Genomic DNA, 17,790 nt, shown 5'->3' on the forward strand with positions numbered 1-17,790 from the left:
GTCCCTCCCTTCTCTGTCAGGAGGTCGGGAACTCCCTCCCAGGTCCCAGGCTCTTCTAGGCTTGTCCTGGTCAGAGCTCCCCTGGATTCCTGCTTTTCCTCCTGGCTGCCCCATGGGAGAACGGCCTGAGACAGGCTGTTGTGCAGGCAGAGGGAAGGAGCCAGGATGGGGAAAGGACCAGAGGCCCAGAGGCAGGAAGCTCTGAAGGAGCCAGGGAGGCTGAGCTTGGGGGAGGCCCAACATGGGGCTTGTAGTACCTGCCTGCAAGCATCCAAAGGGCTATGACAAGGATGGGGGTGGGACTTGTCTGGTATCAAAGCCCAGAAATGTGAGCAAAGGGGGAAAGGTGCGGAGAGGCCGTGTCCAGACTTAAGCTAAGAAGAGACTCTGAGGCAATGAGAATTATGTAGAAGGGTAATGATCCAGTCCTGGAGGCATCAATAATTATAAGAGCTACTGTTCCTACAGCTCCCACTAAGTGCCAGCCACACTGCTGAGAAGTTCTCAGTTATCTTCTCACTTGATCTTCACAAACACCCCAGGAGGCAGCTGCTAATGTGATCCCCATTTTACAGATAAATTAAGTGAAATAAAGGTTAAGTGACTTGCCCCCCATCATACAGCTAGGAAGTGACTGATTTGCATTCAGGCCTCCCTGACCACTTACCTGGCTCCCTCCACTGCTCCTGTGGGAGTTAGTCCCCCTGCACCGGAGGTCTCCCAGCAAAGGCTATAAGAGCATTTCTTAAGAATCTGAACAGGGGTTTCTTGGTCAGGTTTGGGGTAGGTAAACCCACTTTTGGGGTGGGACCTAATTTCTTAGATTGTGTTACTACTGTGGACAGAAAAGAAATCAAGGTCAGAATGTGTCACAGCCTCAGCATCTCCCTCTGAGACCCAGAAACCTCCCCCGACTCAGCAGACTCACTGCCCCCATCCCAGCTGAGGGGAAGGAGAAGCCCTTGGGGCCCTGATGCCCCTTTAGCTGCTGCTGGGTAGGTTTTTGTTCGGGGCTGTATCACTGTGGGAGGAATACCATAGTCATGTTGACAGTAATACACTGCAGCGTCCTCAGCCTCCACTTTGCTGATTGTGAGGGAGAAATCTGTCCCAGAGCCACTGCCACTGAAGCGGGCAGGGACCCCGGAGTACAGGTTGTTTATATAATAAATTAGAAGCTTCGGAGCCTCCCCTGGTTTCTGTTGGTACCAAATTAAATATTTACTAACATCGGAGCTGGTCTTGCAGTTAATGGTGACCCTCTCTCCTGGAGACACCGACAAAAATTCTGGAGACTAAGTCACCAAAATGGCCCCTCTGGAACCTGGAATCAAAAAGAAAAAACAGAACATGATCCAAATGACTTCATTGTCCTGGATTTTCAATTCAGAAAGAACAAGGAAAAGGAAAGAGGCCAAATCTCTTTCCTTTCTCCTAAGCTCCCCCAGGGATGGCCAGAAAGCAATGGAGCATGTGGAGGCTCCCTCACCTGAGATCCAGAGCAGTAGAGAGCAGAGGATCTGAGCCTGGGCCCTCATCTCCTACCCTCGCCTTGGATGCTGCTGAGCAGAGACCTCACCCATGATCTGGCATTTATCTGGGTCTGAGCATCTAGGGCTGTCCCTGGGGAAACATGCAAATCAACAGAAGGGGGCAGGAGGAAGTAGAAAGGCAGAATGATCTTAAGAGCCTTCCTTTAAAGTAATTGAATTATAGATAATTTTAACCCCTAAAAGACATTGTAATCCTGTCTATTCCCCAAAACTGTCATGTCAGGCTAAAGTCCCCTGCAGGCTGTGTGTTGACTTAGTCTTGTAATCAATGTGCTGATTTAATTTTTGTTAATTATATTTTTCTGTTTTTAAAGCCTTTCTTCATTTATGGCAACTGAGTGATGACCCACTTGTTGGGCATCTCCTAAGCTTCCAGGTCTTTGCCAGCACAAAGACAGCTGCTATCAGATTTTAATATTTTGTTTAAAGTTTTCTCCTTATTACCTTAGTAAACATATCAAAGAGAGGCTTTGCTGGCTTAAAGTGTACAGTTTTATAACTTCTTGGGCACACTTCAGATCGCCGTCCAAAAGTGATTGGTCTGTTTAATGTTCCACCAACAGTAAATCAGTTTTCTAGTTTTCCTCATTCCCTGTCACATTTATAATTTCCCTTTCTATCATGTTAGTTAATTTGAAAGTTATTTGTTAATATCTCAAAGCTGTTTTCATTTGTACTTCTCTAATCACTATTGTTTTAGAGCATTTTTGTAATATGACAATGTATATTATTTAGTGCTTCATTGAAAAATAGAGAGAAAAATAGAAAATGTCTATTCATATCTTATCATATCATCTTATCAATTCAGAAATTATTATATTATAATTTTTTTTACTCTGTATCATTTATTGTCTAGAATATAGAATGGACCTCAATTTCCTTATCTCTAAAATGAAGACATGGAATTATATTAACCCTGAGTTATTTTAAAAAAGGATTTAAAAATTTTTTTTAACTTAAATACAAAATGGTAAAGAAAAAAGCAACCTTCCCAATTACACAGCCATCCATAGAAAATTCAAAATAAACCAATGAATTTTCATGTCAAGAACACATATAATAAATACAACATTTTTTTCAGATTGGCTCATTTTTTGCTGCTTTGTGGATTTTCTTTTGCTCTTTGCTGTGCACTTTTTACTTGCCCTCCTCTTCGTTAATTTGATTCTAAAAGTCTCTCCCTTTTTCCTCCATCCCTATCACTTGATCCTCTTGTTTCTTCCTGAATATAGAGATTTTTACACACACATGCACATACACACATATGTCTATATACAAACACACACATATGTATATACAGATATATGTTTCTATGTGTATACACACTTAATTTGTGTTTCTGTGTTATATGTATGTATATAAAAATTTTATATATAATGTATGTACATGCAAACACACCCTACATAAATACATACATATTTATCTCTTAAACCCATTCCTAATGTCAGGTTTTAGCACTACCTGCCCTCCTCTCTGCTACCCTCTGCTGTATCAGTTTTTCTTTTTAGGCCTCCTTTATATGAGATAACCCCTTATTATCTCTTCCTATACAGGTGATTTTAGAATCAACCAGTCACATGCAGCTCATTCTAGCCTGTCTTTCAAACTATCCAAATAGTACTGCAAGTAGTTTCCTATATATGAAAGAAACAATTTACCCTTACAGAATCCCTTATAATTAGTCCTCAATGCTTACCTTAAATTTTCCTGGAAGTTTTATGTTAAATTTCCCTATAAATAACCTAAAAGTCTTTGATTATATTAAATGACAATTTGTTTTTACCATTCACAATTACATATGTTTGATAAGTAAGTTTCTCTTGGTCATAACTCCTGTTCTTTTGCTCTATGGTATATAGTATTCTACGAGCTATGGCTCTTCAGTGTAACAGCTGCTGAGGCTTGTGAATGTTTCATGTAACTCCAGGGTATTCAAAATTTTCTTCATGTTGCTTCCAATATTTTCTCCTAAACTTGTGAGTTTGGAAACTCTTTTTGAAAGAGTAAGTAATAGAGATCACTCTCTGCATCATTTCTTACCTAGAGTTAATGACTGATTGGGCATTGCCTGGGTCAGACTGAAACCTGTTAAAGACCTTAGTTTAAAATGCCAAGGACTCTCACTTCCTCCAGAGCCATCTCCACTGGTTCTAATCTATATCTTACCATGAGACCCCGATGATATTGAAGGAAAAAGATGGGCTGGTGACTGCACAGCCCGTCCTCACTGAAATCCCATTCCCTTGTGCCTCACTTCTCTGATATAATTCTCAAAACTAGAGAGACAATTGAGGCAAGTTTATCAATTTGGGGCTTGAGAAGTTGAGGAAAGATTTTTATTTGTGTAATTTTGGAGTATGTTCATGTAATACTGGTAGACCTCAGTTGAAATTGAATTTACTTGAAGTACTGGTCTTGAGGAAATATTTCTTTTGAGAAATAAATGGAGTAGGTTATTAATATGTGTATAGACCACCACCTGCTGACCAAATAATATACGATAACCACTCAATATACCAGTGATAGTATGTTATTCTCTAGTACAGAATAGAACAAGGGAGGAATAATTACATTATTACCAGGTGCACCTTTGACTACTACATGTAGCTCTAACCAACAAAAAAATTTATTTCATAAATTCGCATCATTATTCTACAGCTGGAAAGAAGCTTAAAAGCCTTCTTGATCCAAATCCTCTCCTAACACTTTTTTGTCTCTTTTCTTCTGAGGACTCATTCTTGCCTTTATTTTTTTAGTTCCATTATCAAACACTATTTATCTCTTTTTTACTTTTTTTCCCAGTGAAGGCCACGTATTTTAAAATCAGCCGGAGTCAGGAATTCAGGTTAGGGGAAAATCGTCAATCTTTATTCTCAGTGAAGAAAGATCGGAGGTGGAAGAGAATGGGCGATGGCAATGTGTGCACCAGAGCCAAGAAGCTAGCTAGACCAGCAGCCACACGACCAGCAGCTAGGAGTATGGAACCCAGACCAATCTCTCCCTGCCTCTCTTCCTGTCTCTCTGCCTCCACCCACCAAAATCGTCATTTCCTATACAACATATTAGGACTTGCACAGAGAGTGGGTGGGGGCCATTCTTTACTCAAGCATGTATATTAATAGATTATAGTCCAATTACTATTTAGCCTCACGTGCTTGGAACCTCAGTGCATCAACTCAAGCCTCAGCCCATTACATTTCCCTGCATGAATAAACTGAAATTTGCAGAATAAACAATACTTGGTCTTCAGATCATTGTTTTTGAAGATCTTCAAAGCCCAGAAACATGAGCAAAGGGGAAAAGGTGCAGAGAGACCCGGTCCAGACTTAAGCTAAGAAGAGAGTCACTGGCAGTGAGAACTATGTAGGAGGGTAATGATCCAGTCCTGGAGACATCAATAATTATAAGAGCTACTGTTCCTACAGCTCCTACTAAGTGCCAGCCACACTGGGAGCAGTTATCAGTTATTTTCTCACTTGATCCTCATAAACACCCCAGGAGGCAGATGCTGTGTGATCCTCCTTTTCAAAATAAGAAAATTGAAACAAAGGTTAAGTGACTAGCCCAGCATCATACAGCTAGGAAGTGGCTGACTTGAACTCAGGCCTTCCTGACCATGTACCTGGCTCCCTCCACTGTTTCCTTGGCAGTTAGTCCCCCTGCATCGGAGTTCTCCCGGCAAAGGCTACAAGAGCATTTCTTAAGCATCTGAACAGGGGGTTCTTGGTCAGGTATGAGGTAGAGAAACCCACTTTTGGGGTGTGAACAAATTATTTAGATTGTGTCACTCCTGTAAAAGTGGCTGGGAAAAAAATCAAGGTCAGAACTCATCACAGCCCCAGAATCTTCCTCTGAGACCTGGAAACCCCCCCCCCCCCCCCCCCCCCGAGGCAGCCCAGAAAAGCTGCTCTTGTTCCTGCTGAGGGGAAGGAGAGGCTCCTGGGACCCTGATGTCTCCCTCAGCAGCTGCTGGGCAGGTTTTTGTTCGGGGCTGTATCACTGTGGGAGGATAGTTATAGCTCTGAAAACAGTAATAGACTGCAGAGTCCTCAGCCTCCATGTTGCTGATTGTGAGGGAGAAATCTGTCGCAGAGCCACTGCCACTGAACCGGGCAGGGACCCCGGAGTGCAGGTTGTTTATATAATAAATTAGAAGCTTGGGAGCCTCCCCTGGCTTCTGTTGGTACCAACTTATGTAATTACTAACACCCGAGCTGGTCTTGCAGCTAATGGTGACCCTCTCTCCTGGAGACACTGACAAAAATTCTGGAGACTGAGTCACCACAATGGCCCCTCTGGAACCTGGAATCAAAAAGAAAAGACAGAACATGATCCATATGACTTCATTTTCCTAGACTTTCAATTCAGAAAGAACAAGCAAAAGGGAACAGGCCGAATCTCCTTCCTCTCTCCTAACCTCCCCCAGACACATCCCAGGGATGGCCAGAAAGCAATGGAGCATGTGCAGGCTCCCTCACCTGAGATCCAGAGCAGCAGAGAGCAGAGGAGCTGAGCCTGGGCCCCCATCTCCTCCCCTGGCCTTGGATGCTGCTGAGCAGAGACCTCACCCATGAGCTGGCATTTATCTGGGTCTGAGCATCTAGGGTTGTCCCTGGGGAAACATGCAAATCAACAGATGGGGGTAGGAGGAAGTAGAAAGGCAGAATGATCTTAAGAGCTTTCCTTTAAAGTAACTGGATTATCGATAATTTTAATGCATAAAAGACACTATAATCCTGTCTACTCCCCAAAACTGTCATGTTGGGCAACGTCCCCTGTAGCCTGTGTATTGGCTTAGTTTTGTTATCAATGACACACACACACACACACATATATATATATATATATATATATATATATATTGTGATTTTTATTAATTATGTTTTTCTTTTTTAAAGCCTTTATCATTTTTAACTTTAACCATAGAGAAACAAAGGGACATTTCTATGTATGGGACACACCATGAAAACAGGATTCAATGTAACAACATGAATTTTCCTTTCTTACTAATTCTCTCTCTCTCTCTCTCTCTCTCTCTCTCTCTCTCTCTTTTTTTTTGGAAACTGTATAATTAGTTTTACACTGAGTTTTCTTTTGTTCTGTGCTTTGCACTTAGCATTATTTTTTCTCCTGTCCCCCAACTCACAGTACAGAAAGCTAGCACTAAACATAATTATGTGTATGTAAGTTTATGTTTATACATGTTATATCATGCCTATTTCTGTTCATCATTTCTTTCTTTGCATGTGAATAATATCTTCCTTCATGGACTTTGTAGTTGATGTGAATATTCATAATACACAAAATGACTTGGGTGTTTAAAGTTGTCCCTACAATATTATTGCTCTTATAATGGATAATAATACATTGCTTCTAATAATTTAATTCTTCATAATTTCAAACAAGCCTTTTAATATTTTTCTAAAATCACCCAACTCATCATTTCTTACAACTCTATAGTATGCCAGTAAAATCAACTATCACAACTTGCTGAATCATCACATACTTGTTGAACATCTCCTAAGCTTCCAGTTCTTAGCCAGCATAAAGACAGCTGCTACTTATATTTTAATATTTTGTTTAAAGTTCTTTTGCTTTTCCCCTTATTATCTTGATAAACATATCAAAGAGAGGCATTGCTGGCTCAAAGTATGTATGCAGTTTTACAACTTCTTGGGCACACTTTCAGATCACTGTCCAAAATTGATTGGTCTGTTTATTGTTCCACCCACAGTAAATAAGTGTTCCAATTTTCCCTATTCCCTCTAACATTTATCATTTTCCTATCATTTTAGTCAATTTGAAAGTTATTTGTCAATATCTCCAAGCTGTTTTAATTTGTACTTCTCTAATTAATAGTGATTTAGAGCATTTTTGTTATGTGACTATACTTTTATTACTTCATTGAAAAATGCTTATTCATATTTTTACAACTTATCAGTTAGGGAATTACTATATTATAAATTTGTTTTTTTTAAATCATCAGTATTTTTATTGTCTAAAAAATAGAGTGGATCTCAATTTAATTATCTGTAAAATGAAGAAGTGGAATTACATTTTCCCTGAGTTATTTTTTAAAACGTATTTTTTAATTTTAAACTTAAAGACAAAATGGCAAAGTAAAAAGAAAAACCTTACCCATTATAGAGCAATTCATAGAAGATTCAAAACAAAATAAATTTTCATGTCAAGAATACCTATGTAAAAAATACTACATATTTTTTTGAGAATGGCCCACATTTTCTTTGCTTCTTTGTGGATTTTCTTTTTTCTTTGCTGTGCACTTTTTACTTTTTTTCCTCTCCTTTTCACCCCCTTTTCCTATAGAAGGTTTCATTTACACACACACACACACACACACACACACACACACACATATATATATATATATATACACTCATGTGCAGTCTTATACATATATATATATACACATATATATAGTTTATTCCCATCTGTCATCTGTCTTTTAAAAGCTGGGTAGCATCATCCTTGATAGATTCAAATCTTTCCACGTTTCTGAATCAACCAGTTCATCATTTCCTTCACCACAGCAGTATTCTAACTAAATCTCATCTGCTCTGAGAGATTGATTATGAACATTTTTTCCTCAATTTTCTGCAGTCCTTTTACTCTTGACTGCAAAGATTTAATTTATACTACAAAATTTTAGTTCAAAATAATTGAAATTATTATTTTTTTTACACTTTAACAATAATGTCCCTTATAATATAGATTTTAGTCTTAGTGTGCTGAATCTATTTCCTTTATATCTTTTATTCCTGGGTTCTTTGAGGATCCTGATCTTCTGCTCTTCCAAATAAACTTTGTCTTTTTTTTTTTTTGTAAATCAGTAAAATAATTTGAAAATAATTGTATAATGTTCCAGAAAGTAATTTATGGTTAAATTCAAATTTTTAAATCTGCTATCCCTTTCTATTTTATGGTAAGTGTGTCCATTCATATTCTAAGCTACAATTACTTGGGTATTTTCCTCTTTCCTATTTTTCCTTAGTATCCTTCTCCGTCTATTTACTCTATTTCTTCTCATTCCTCTCTTTTACTTACCTACTATTTTGCCCTCCTATTCCTTAACCTGACTCTTAAAATCTCTCCCTTATCCCCCTGCCCCTATCCCCTGGCCCTCTTGTTTCTTCCTGAATGTAGGTTTTTTACACATACATGCATATACACACATAATGTATACAAACATATATACAGATTTATGTGTATAATATGTATATATGCATATAATTTGTGTTTGTGTATTATATGTATTTATATATAAATTATATGTATATACAATGGACACACAAATACAAAAAAGACAGAAATAGCAAATGGATCCTTTTCTTATTGTGATGCAATAAAAATTACATTCAATAAAGGGCTAAGAAAGGATAGATTAAATACCAATTAGAAATTTAAAAAGTCTAATCCTAAAGTATGAGTGGGTAAAACAACACATAATAGAAATAATCAATGATTTCATCAAAGAGAGTGACAATAATGAGACAATATACCAAAATTTTTGACATGTGATTAAAGCAGTTCTTAGGGGAAATTTTACTTACATGAATACTTAATACTTTAATGAATAAATACTTACATGAATAAAATAGAAAAAGAAGAGATCAATGAATAGTACATGAAACCAAAAAAGGTGGAAAGGGAAAATTTTAAAAGTCCCAATTAAATACAAAGTTAGAAATTCTAAAAATCAAAGGAGAGATTAAAAATGGAAAGTAAGAAAATATTCAACTAATATACAAAACTAAGAGTTGGTTTTATGAAAAGACCAACAAAATAGATAAACCTTTGGTTTATTTGATTCGAAAAAGAAAAGAGGCAAATCAAATTACCAGCACCAGAAATGAAAAGGCTGAACTTAAATACAATAAAGAAGTTAAAGGAATATTTAGGAGCTAGTATGACATGAAATCTGACAATCTCAGTAAAATGAATGAATATCAACAGAAATATAAATTGCCCAGAATAACAGAAGTACTTAAATAATCCAATTTTAGAAAAAAGAAAGCCATCAATGATGGCCTAAGAAAAAATCTCCAGGGCCAGATGGATTTACCAGTGAATTCTACTAAATATTTCAAGAATAATTAATTCCAATAGTATATAAACTCTTTGGGAAAATAGGTAAAGAAGAAGTCTGCCAAATTCCTTTCATGCTACAAATATGGTGCTGATATCTAAAGCAAGAAGAGCCAAAATAGAAAAAGAAAATTAGAGACCAATCTCTCTAATGAATATTGAAGCCAACATTTTATTTAAAATATTATTTAAATTTAATATTTAAAATATTATCAAAAAGATAACAATATACCAGCAGGATAATACATTATAAATAAATCAAATTTATACCAGAAAAGTAGATTTGGTTCAATATCAGGAAAACTACTGGCATATTTGATCATATCAATAATAAAACTAATTTGAATAGATGCAATCTATTGATCAATGGATTTTTGAGAAAATAGAAACCTAATTCCTGTTAAGACATTAGATTTCATAGGAATTAATGAGGGTTTTCCTAAAATGATAAGCAGCATTTATTTATCTCCCGGGAAGGTTGGCCTTTGCTCAGAAGCAGGTCTCAATGATCTCTCCTCCTGGCTAGCCCAGAGCACTGAGCTCTGTTAGTGCAGCAGTCCCCCTTCTGGGACCCTGAGAAAGGGATATTGAAGTGAAGTTAGAGCCTCCTTTGTCCCTATAACCCTGAAAACCTAGAGATGCCATGGAAGTTCAGAACCAGAGTGGGACTGGACTGGAAGGTTCACGTATGTGGTCAGTGATTTCAAGGGTGTTATTCTCCATTGTAGCCAGACGCACTGACTTGTCATTTTACTCCCCAATAGTTCACAGAGATTAATATGACTGTCTGATCATCAGGCAGGAATTTGTAGCATTTATAGCAGTACAACCAAAAGAAGTCATTTCATGGTGTTGATGCAAATACTGTTGGACTTTTCCCTCAACTACCCAGTTGCCCTGGCTGCAGAAGAAAGTTCATGCTATGAATATAAGATGACAACAATACCTAAACTAATCTATTTGTTTAGTGCTATACCAAACAAACTCTCAAGAAACTAGTTTAATGACCTAGAAAAATAACAACAAAATTCATCTGGAAGAACAAAAGGTCAAGAATTTCAAGGAAACTAATGGGAAAAAAATGAAGGTGTTCTAGCTGTACTAGATCTGAAACTATATTATAAAGCAGTGGTCATCTCAGATTATCTAGGATGACAGGAAAAGATAATTCTGAATGCTGGAGGGAATGTGGGAAAATTGGAACACTGATACATTGTCGGTGGAATTGTGAATACATCCAGTCATTCTGGAGAGCGATTTGGAACTATGCTCAAAAAGTTATCCAATAGTGCATACACTTTGATCCAGCAGGGTTACTATTGGGCTTATAACCCAAAGAGATCCTAAAGAAGGGAAAGGGACCTATATGTGCAAAAATGTTTATGGTAGCCCTCTTTGTAGGGCCAGAAACTGGAAACAGAGTGGATGCCCATCAATTGGAGAATGGCTAAATATATTGTGGCATATGAATGTTATGGAATATTATTGTTATGACCAGTAGGATGATTTCAGAAAGGCCTGGAGAGACTTACATGAACTGATGTTGAGTGGAATGAGCAGGACCAGGAGATCATTATATACTTCAACAACAATACTATATGATGATCAATTATGATGGATGTGGCTCTCTTCAACAATGAGATGAACCAAATCAGCTCCATTTGTTCAATAATGAATAGAACCAGCTATACCTAGTGAAAGAACTCTGGGAAATGAGTGTGAACCACTACATAGCATTTCTAATCCCACTGTTTTTGTCCGCTTGCATTTTTTATTTCCTTCACAGGTTAATTGTACATTATTCCAAAGTCCAATTCTTTTTGTACAGCAAAATAACTGCATGAATATGTATACATAAATTGTATTTAACATATACTTTAACATGTATTAGTCTACCTATCATCTGGGGGAAGGGATGGGGGGAAGGAGGGGAAAAATTGGAAAAAAAAGATTTTGCAGTTGTCAATGCTGAAAAATTACCCATGTAAATATCTTGTAAATAAAAAGCAATAATAAAAAAAAAAATAAAGCAGTGGTGACCAAAACCATTTGGTATTGTCTAAGAAATAGACTAGTTAATCAGTGGAATAGGTTAGCTTCAAAGGACAAAAATAGTCAATAACTTTAATAATCTAGTGTTTGACAAACCCCAAGACCCCAGCTTTTGGGATAAGGAACTCACTATTTGACAAAAACTGTTGGGAAAATTGGAAACTAGTATGGCAGAAACTAGCCATTGACCCACACATAACATGGTATACCAAGATAAGGACAAAATGGGTTCATGATCTAAACATAAAAAAGATATTATAAACAAATTAGAATAATATAGGATAGTTTACCTCTCAGACCTGTGGAGGAGGAAGGAATTTGCAATCAAAGAAGAACTAGAGATCATTATTAATCACAAAATAGAAAATTTTGATTATATTAAGTTAAAAAGTTTTTGTACAAATGAAACTAATGCAGACAAGATTAGAAGGGAAGCAATAAACTGGGGAAACTTTTTGCATTCAAAGGCTCTGATAAAGCCCTCATTTCTAAAATATATAGAGAACTTGTTAGGATTCATACAAGGTGCTAAGTAAGTAGAATTGAGGAGACAGTGGTTAAATCTAATTTAGCATGGATTTAATCTTACAACAAATAATGGTTTCCTAGTGATATAATGATTGGTGTATACTCAGTGTGGGATATATAAGAAGGAGCTGTCAGGGTCAGTAAGGAGAAGCCCACTAGAAGCTCTTGGAGTAGGAAACAAATTAATTCCATCTTCCACCTTTGTGCTGGCTGGAGGCTGAAGCTGGCAGAGGCAAAGGACTAGCGACAGGAGCTCTCAGAACCAAGGAGAGAGATAGGCTTCTATTAAAGTTAACCGGGTCCCAGGAAAAGAGACAAGACTTGGAAAGAGACAATAAAGGATTTGAACTTTAATTTCTGGCTTCATTTGGGGGGATTACTGAACTGAAATGAAGGCTGCCTCCAGAAGCCCCCCCAAGAAACCTGGTCTGAGAGAACATTACATTTTAGAGAAGATTACAAGAACTGACTCAAATTTATAAGAAATCAAGCCATTCTCCAGTTGATAAATGGGCAAATGACATGAACAGACACTTTTCAGATGAAGAAATTGAAATTATTTCTAGTCATATGAAAAGGTATTCCAAATCACTATTGATCAGAGAAAATGCAAATTAAGACAACTCTAAGTTACCATTACACACCTGTCAGATTGGCTAAGATGACAGGAAAAGATAATGACGAATGTTGGAGAGGATGTGGGAAAACTGGGACACTGATCCATTGTTCGTGGAACTGTGAACGGATCCAACCACTCTGGAAAGCAATTTGGAACTATGCTCAAAAAGTTATCAAACTGTGCATACTCTTTGACCCAGCAATGTTTCTGATGGGATTATATCTCAAAGAGATCTTAAAGGACGGAGAGGGACCCACATGTGCAAAATATTTGTGGCAGCCCTTTTTGTAGTGGCAAGAAACTGGAAACTGAGTGGATGCCCATTAATTGGAGAATGGCTGAATAAATTTTGGTATGTGAATGTTATGGAATATTATTGTTCTGTAAGAAATGACCAGTAGTATGATTTCAGAAAGGCCTGGAGAGACTTACATGAACTGATGCTAAGTGAAATTAGCAGAATTTGGTGATCATTATACACAGCAACAACAGACTATGTGATGATCAATTTTGATGGACTTAGTTCTCTTCAACAATGAGATAATTCAAAATAGTTCCAATTGTTCATTGATGAAGAGAGCCATCTACACTCAGACAGAGGATTGTGGGAACTGAGTGTGGATCATAACAGCATTTTCACTTTTTCTGTTGATGTTTGCTTGCATTTTGTTTTCTTTCTCAGTTTTTTCCTTCTTGATCTGATTTTTCTTGTGCAGCAAGATAACTATATAAATATGTTTACATATATTAGTTTTAACATATATTCTTAACATATTTAACATGTATTGGACTATCTGCCACTTAGGGGAGGGGATGGGGAGAAGAAGGGAAAATTTGGAAAAGAAGGTTTTGCAAGGGTCAGTGTTGAAAAATTACCCATGCATATGTTTTGTAAATAAAAAACTTTTAAAAAATGTTCCTGCTACAAAGTCCCTGGAAATTTCAAATGATTCAGCACCAGGAATTGATCTGGTATGATTAAAAGAAACAACATTAATGAAGCAGAATTCACATCATTTTACTGCTTTACTTGGAGAACTCCAAGGCCTTTCCCTCCAACCTGCAGCTGAACTCTCCAATAGGTGACATCTTCTCCCAATTGCTCTAGAGAGTTCCTAGGGAGTAGAGAGCACCTTACTGTTGCTCTAGCACCTCCAGCTCTTTGTTCAGGGTTTGGCCAATAATAAATGCCTAATCTGCATTTTAAAAAATTCATTAATTTATTCATTCATTTAAATGACACTATAAGAAACCAAGGTTTGGGTGGGCCCTAATCAGTAAGGAACCCCCCCCCCCCTTCTTCCTCATTTACTTCAGAGATTGTTTGAGAACTGGGGTATAAATTCACATGCAAATAAAATAGTAACAGGATCTTTTAGCAAGCCCCTGGGAGTTGGGTAGAACACTGTGAATACAATACCTGAAGTCAGGAGGACCTGAGTTCAAATGTGACCTCAGCCATTTATTAGCTGTATGATTTTAGGCAAGTCAATTAAACCTGACTGACTCCAAAAATTAATAATAAAAAATAAAAAGCCCCTAAAGGCACGTGATTCTCAATCCAGAACTGGATATAGAAATGAAAGAAAACTTCTCTCTCATAGTCCATACTGTTCCTCATCAGTTTACAGCCCCTTCCCCAGAGACATCTACAGGTTCTACCTTTGCCTGACCTCCCAGAGCTTGTGCACGTTCTTTCCATCATTGCTACTTTCCTGGCCCCTCAGGGGTCACTGTGACAGAGACATGACTTGCTTAGCAGATGTCCCCATTGCTCCTCCCCGTCACTGTTTACTGTGTCTGTTTCCACCAGTGGGATGGCAGTGTCTAAGGTGTGGAGGGGACATGTCTAAGAGATGCTGCAAAGGGGATATGATGCTTTTGGTAGCAGCTTAGATAGGGGGAGGCAATGAGAGATAGGGAGTAGTTAAAGATGCTTCCCAGGTGAAAATCTGAGGGATTTCAAAGACAGCTGTTGCTCTCTACAAGACTGAGAAAAGTAGGAGAAGGGAAAGGCTGAATGGAAAAGACAATAAGTTATGATTTGGATATGTTGAGTTAAATATGTCTACTGGGTTTCCAATTAAGCCTGACAAGTAATTGGAGATGCCAGTGTGGAGGGTGGCAGAGAGATGGGCACAGGGAAAGCAGATCTGTGAACTGTCAGCAAAGCAATGGTAATGAAATCAGGGTGTGTGTGTGTGTGTGATGTTGTAACCAGATGAAGATGTATAGAAGGGGAAGAGAAGTGGGACCAGGACAGAACCCCAAGGGCACCTACAGTTAGAGGCAAGATCTGAGTAGGGATCCAGCAAACGACAGAGAAAACTATGAACAATATAATAATCAAGATTCTTTCCAATCAGGTCTCCAGACAATCTATGAGGAAGTGTGCTAGCTACCTTCTGGCAGAAAGTGATGGATACAAGGTACACAGATATATGTTTCAATGAACAGGTTCTTCATTCTGTACAGAAAGTACAGAAAAGCAGGACACATAAAAGTTGCGTATGATTTAGTTTTTGTTTTGTTTTGACTGAACTTTTGAGAGTACAAATTTATTTACATGAATGTAAACACCAATGCAAAGGTGCTTAACTTTGGATCTAGGAAATCTGGGAGCATGAAAGAGATGTTCAGAATTTCATGCAGAATATATTATTTTTGTATTCTTTTAGAATGTATGGAAATATTTTTTTATGTTCAAGTTTAGATTTCTTTTTTAAAGCCCAGCCTTCCTAGTAAGACAGAAAGGAAATGACATATATTGGAGGGAATATAGGAAAAATGAAACATTAAGGCATTGTTGGTGAAATTGTGAAATGATTCCACCAGTCTGTAGAGAAATTTGAAACTATGCCCAAAGGGCTATAAAACGATGCATATCCTTTGACCTAACAATAACACTACTAGGCACGTATCCCAAAAGAGATATAAAAAAGAAAGAAAAGAAAAAGATCTACATGAACAAAAATATTTGTAGTACCTCTTTCCCCAGGTCAAAAAACCCATTAACTGAAGAATGGCTGAATAAATTGTGTTATGTGATTAAGACAGGATACTATTGTGCTATGAGAAATGACGAGCAGATTCCTCATAGAAAAACTTGAAAATGCAAAGTAAAATTTAGTATGTACAAAGTAACAGGAATAATATAAGATTATAACCTGGGAATGACTTTGTTATTCTCAACAATACAATGACCCATGATGAAAAATTATATCCATACTTAAAGGAAGAACTTACTCAGTCTGAATACAGATTAAAACAAACTTTTTGAAAATTTTATTTTTCATCAGTTTTTAAGAGGATGGGGAGTTTATGTTTTCTTTAACAGCATGACTTTTACAGAAATGTTTTGCATTAATTTCATATGTGCCCTTGTAATAAGAGGGAGGAAGGGAGAGAATTTGAAACTCAAAGTTTTAAAAACAAATGTGAAAAAAATTGTTTTGCATGCAACTAGAAGGGAATGAAATATTAAACTGACATGTACATACACAAGACAGATATCCCTATTTATATGCAGAGATCTTCCATTACTTTGAACCAGACCTTATGTATAAATGTCACTCAGGTGCTGTTGAAATCATGAACACTTGTATCCTTAAATCACATTTTTCTTTCAATTGCTTTATAGAGTTATTTTGACATTCTCATTTGGTTTTTTCATTTAAACAATGTCTATATGGGGGTTAGGTATGTAGGTTTTTTTCCCCAAGAGATGGCATTATAATTACTTATGAATTCTATTATATGGCAATTTTGCTTATTTTGAGTTTAAAAAATATTTCTACATTTATTTTTTGCTAAACTTTTTATATTAATTCAAAAGCAAATCCCATCCAATTCTTCTAAGACTCCTCTGAAAACAAAAACTAAAGAAAAATTGTGGGCAGTGTTGTAAATTTTTTTCAATAAAGACATAGCTATATCCATAAATTATGGGTTATATATTTTGACTTAAATTTATTTATATCTTTTCTTTTTAAATTCATTTACACATGTATCTCTGGGTAGTCCTATAATCAAAGGAGTATAACAAATACTAAAAAATAAAAAAAATACAGGAGATAGAGTTCAACAAAAATCAACAAGTAAATTAGCACAATATAACACAAAAGGGTAAGAGCCAATTTCTCACCTCCTCTCCCAAGTTAGAACCATTGCAAGGATAAAGCCTTCAGTTTTGTTGGGATGTTTTTGCTTTCATTTACATCATTGCAGTGATTATATTTCATATTTTCCTAGTGGTGCTTAGAGAGTCAAAGAAGAGACATGTGACAGAGAAGAACAAATGGAAACAAAGAATTCTTAAGAAAGGGAAGAATTAAGTATCTTATCCAAAATGTGAGCTCACAAATGTGGCAGGTGGCAAGAGAAAGGGAAAACTGTTGGATGATTCCAATGCTCTACTGTGACTGATGATGTCTAGAAAAATAGAGAAGTGGCCCAGTGGTTTGGGTGGAGCCCTCTCAGAGAACTTAGGAAGGATGTGACTAAAGGGATCTCACTGCATGGACATGAATGGCTGAAATGGAAGGCCCAGACTGCAGCGAGTGTCTGACAGACTGTGACACTTTCTTGGTGTTCGGTTTTAGTGGAACCACAAATAAACAGTCCAACAAACTGAATCTGCCGAGTAGCCATGCCCGACATGTGTCTCTCCTTTGTAACCATCTCTAGGAGGCTGGTAATATCCTTCTAGGTTCCAAGCTGTTCTAACTTTGTCCTGGTCAGAGCTCCCCTGGAATCCTGCTTTCCCTCCTGGGTGCCCCATGGGAGAATAGTCTGAGACAGAATGGTGTCCAGGCAGAGGGAGGCAGCCAGGATGGGGAAAGGGCTAGAAGCCCAGAGACAGGAAGGTTGTTTGAAGGAGCCAGGGAGGCAGAGCCTGGGGGAAGACCAACTTGGAGCATGGAGTACCTGCCC

The 17,790-nt window shown here is 37.4% G+C and overlaps 1 long non-coding RNA gene and 1 gene segment (V, D, J or C); both read right to left on the minus strand.

The window, feature by feature from the left end:
* LOC100935631 overlaps window positions 1-17,790 on the minus strand; it is an 824,790-nt gene that overhangs the window by 732,263 nt on the left and 74,737 nt on the right.
* Window positions 1,088-1,552, minus strand: LOC116422047. The gene is made up of 2 exons (XR_004232641.1): window positions 1,490-1,552; window positions 1,088-1,324 (listed from the first exon to the last, which is right to left on the minus strand). It is a non-coding gene; the product is annotated as an uncharacterized LOC116422047 (long non-coding RNA).

Source organism: Sarcophilus harrisii, chromosome 2 (genome assembly GCF_902635505.1).
Source record: "Sarcophilus harrisii chromosome 2, mSarHar1.11, whole genome shotgun sequence".
In the NCBI taxonomy this organism is placed as follows: Eukaryota; Metazoa; Chordata; class Mammalia; order Dasyuromorphia; family Dasyuridae; genus Sarcophilus; species Sarcophilus harrisii.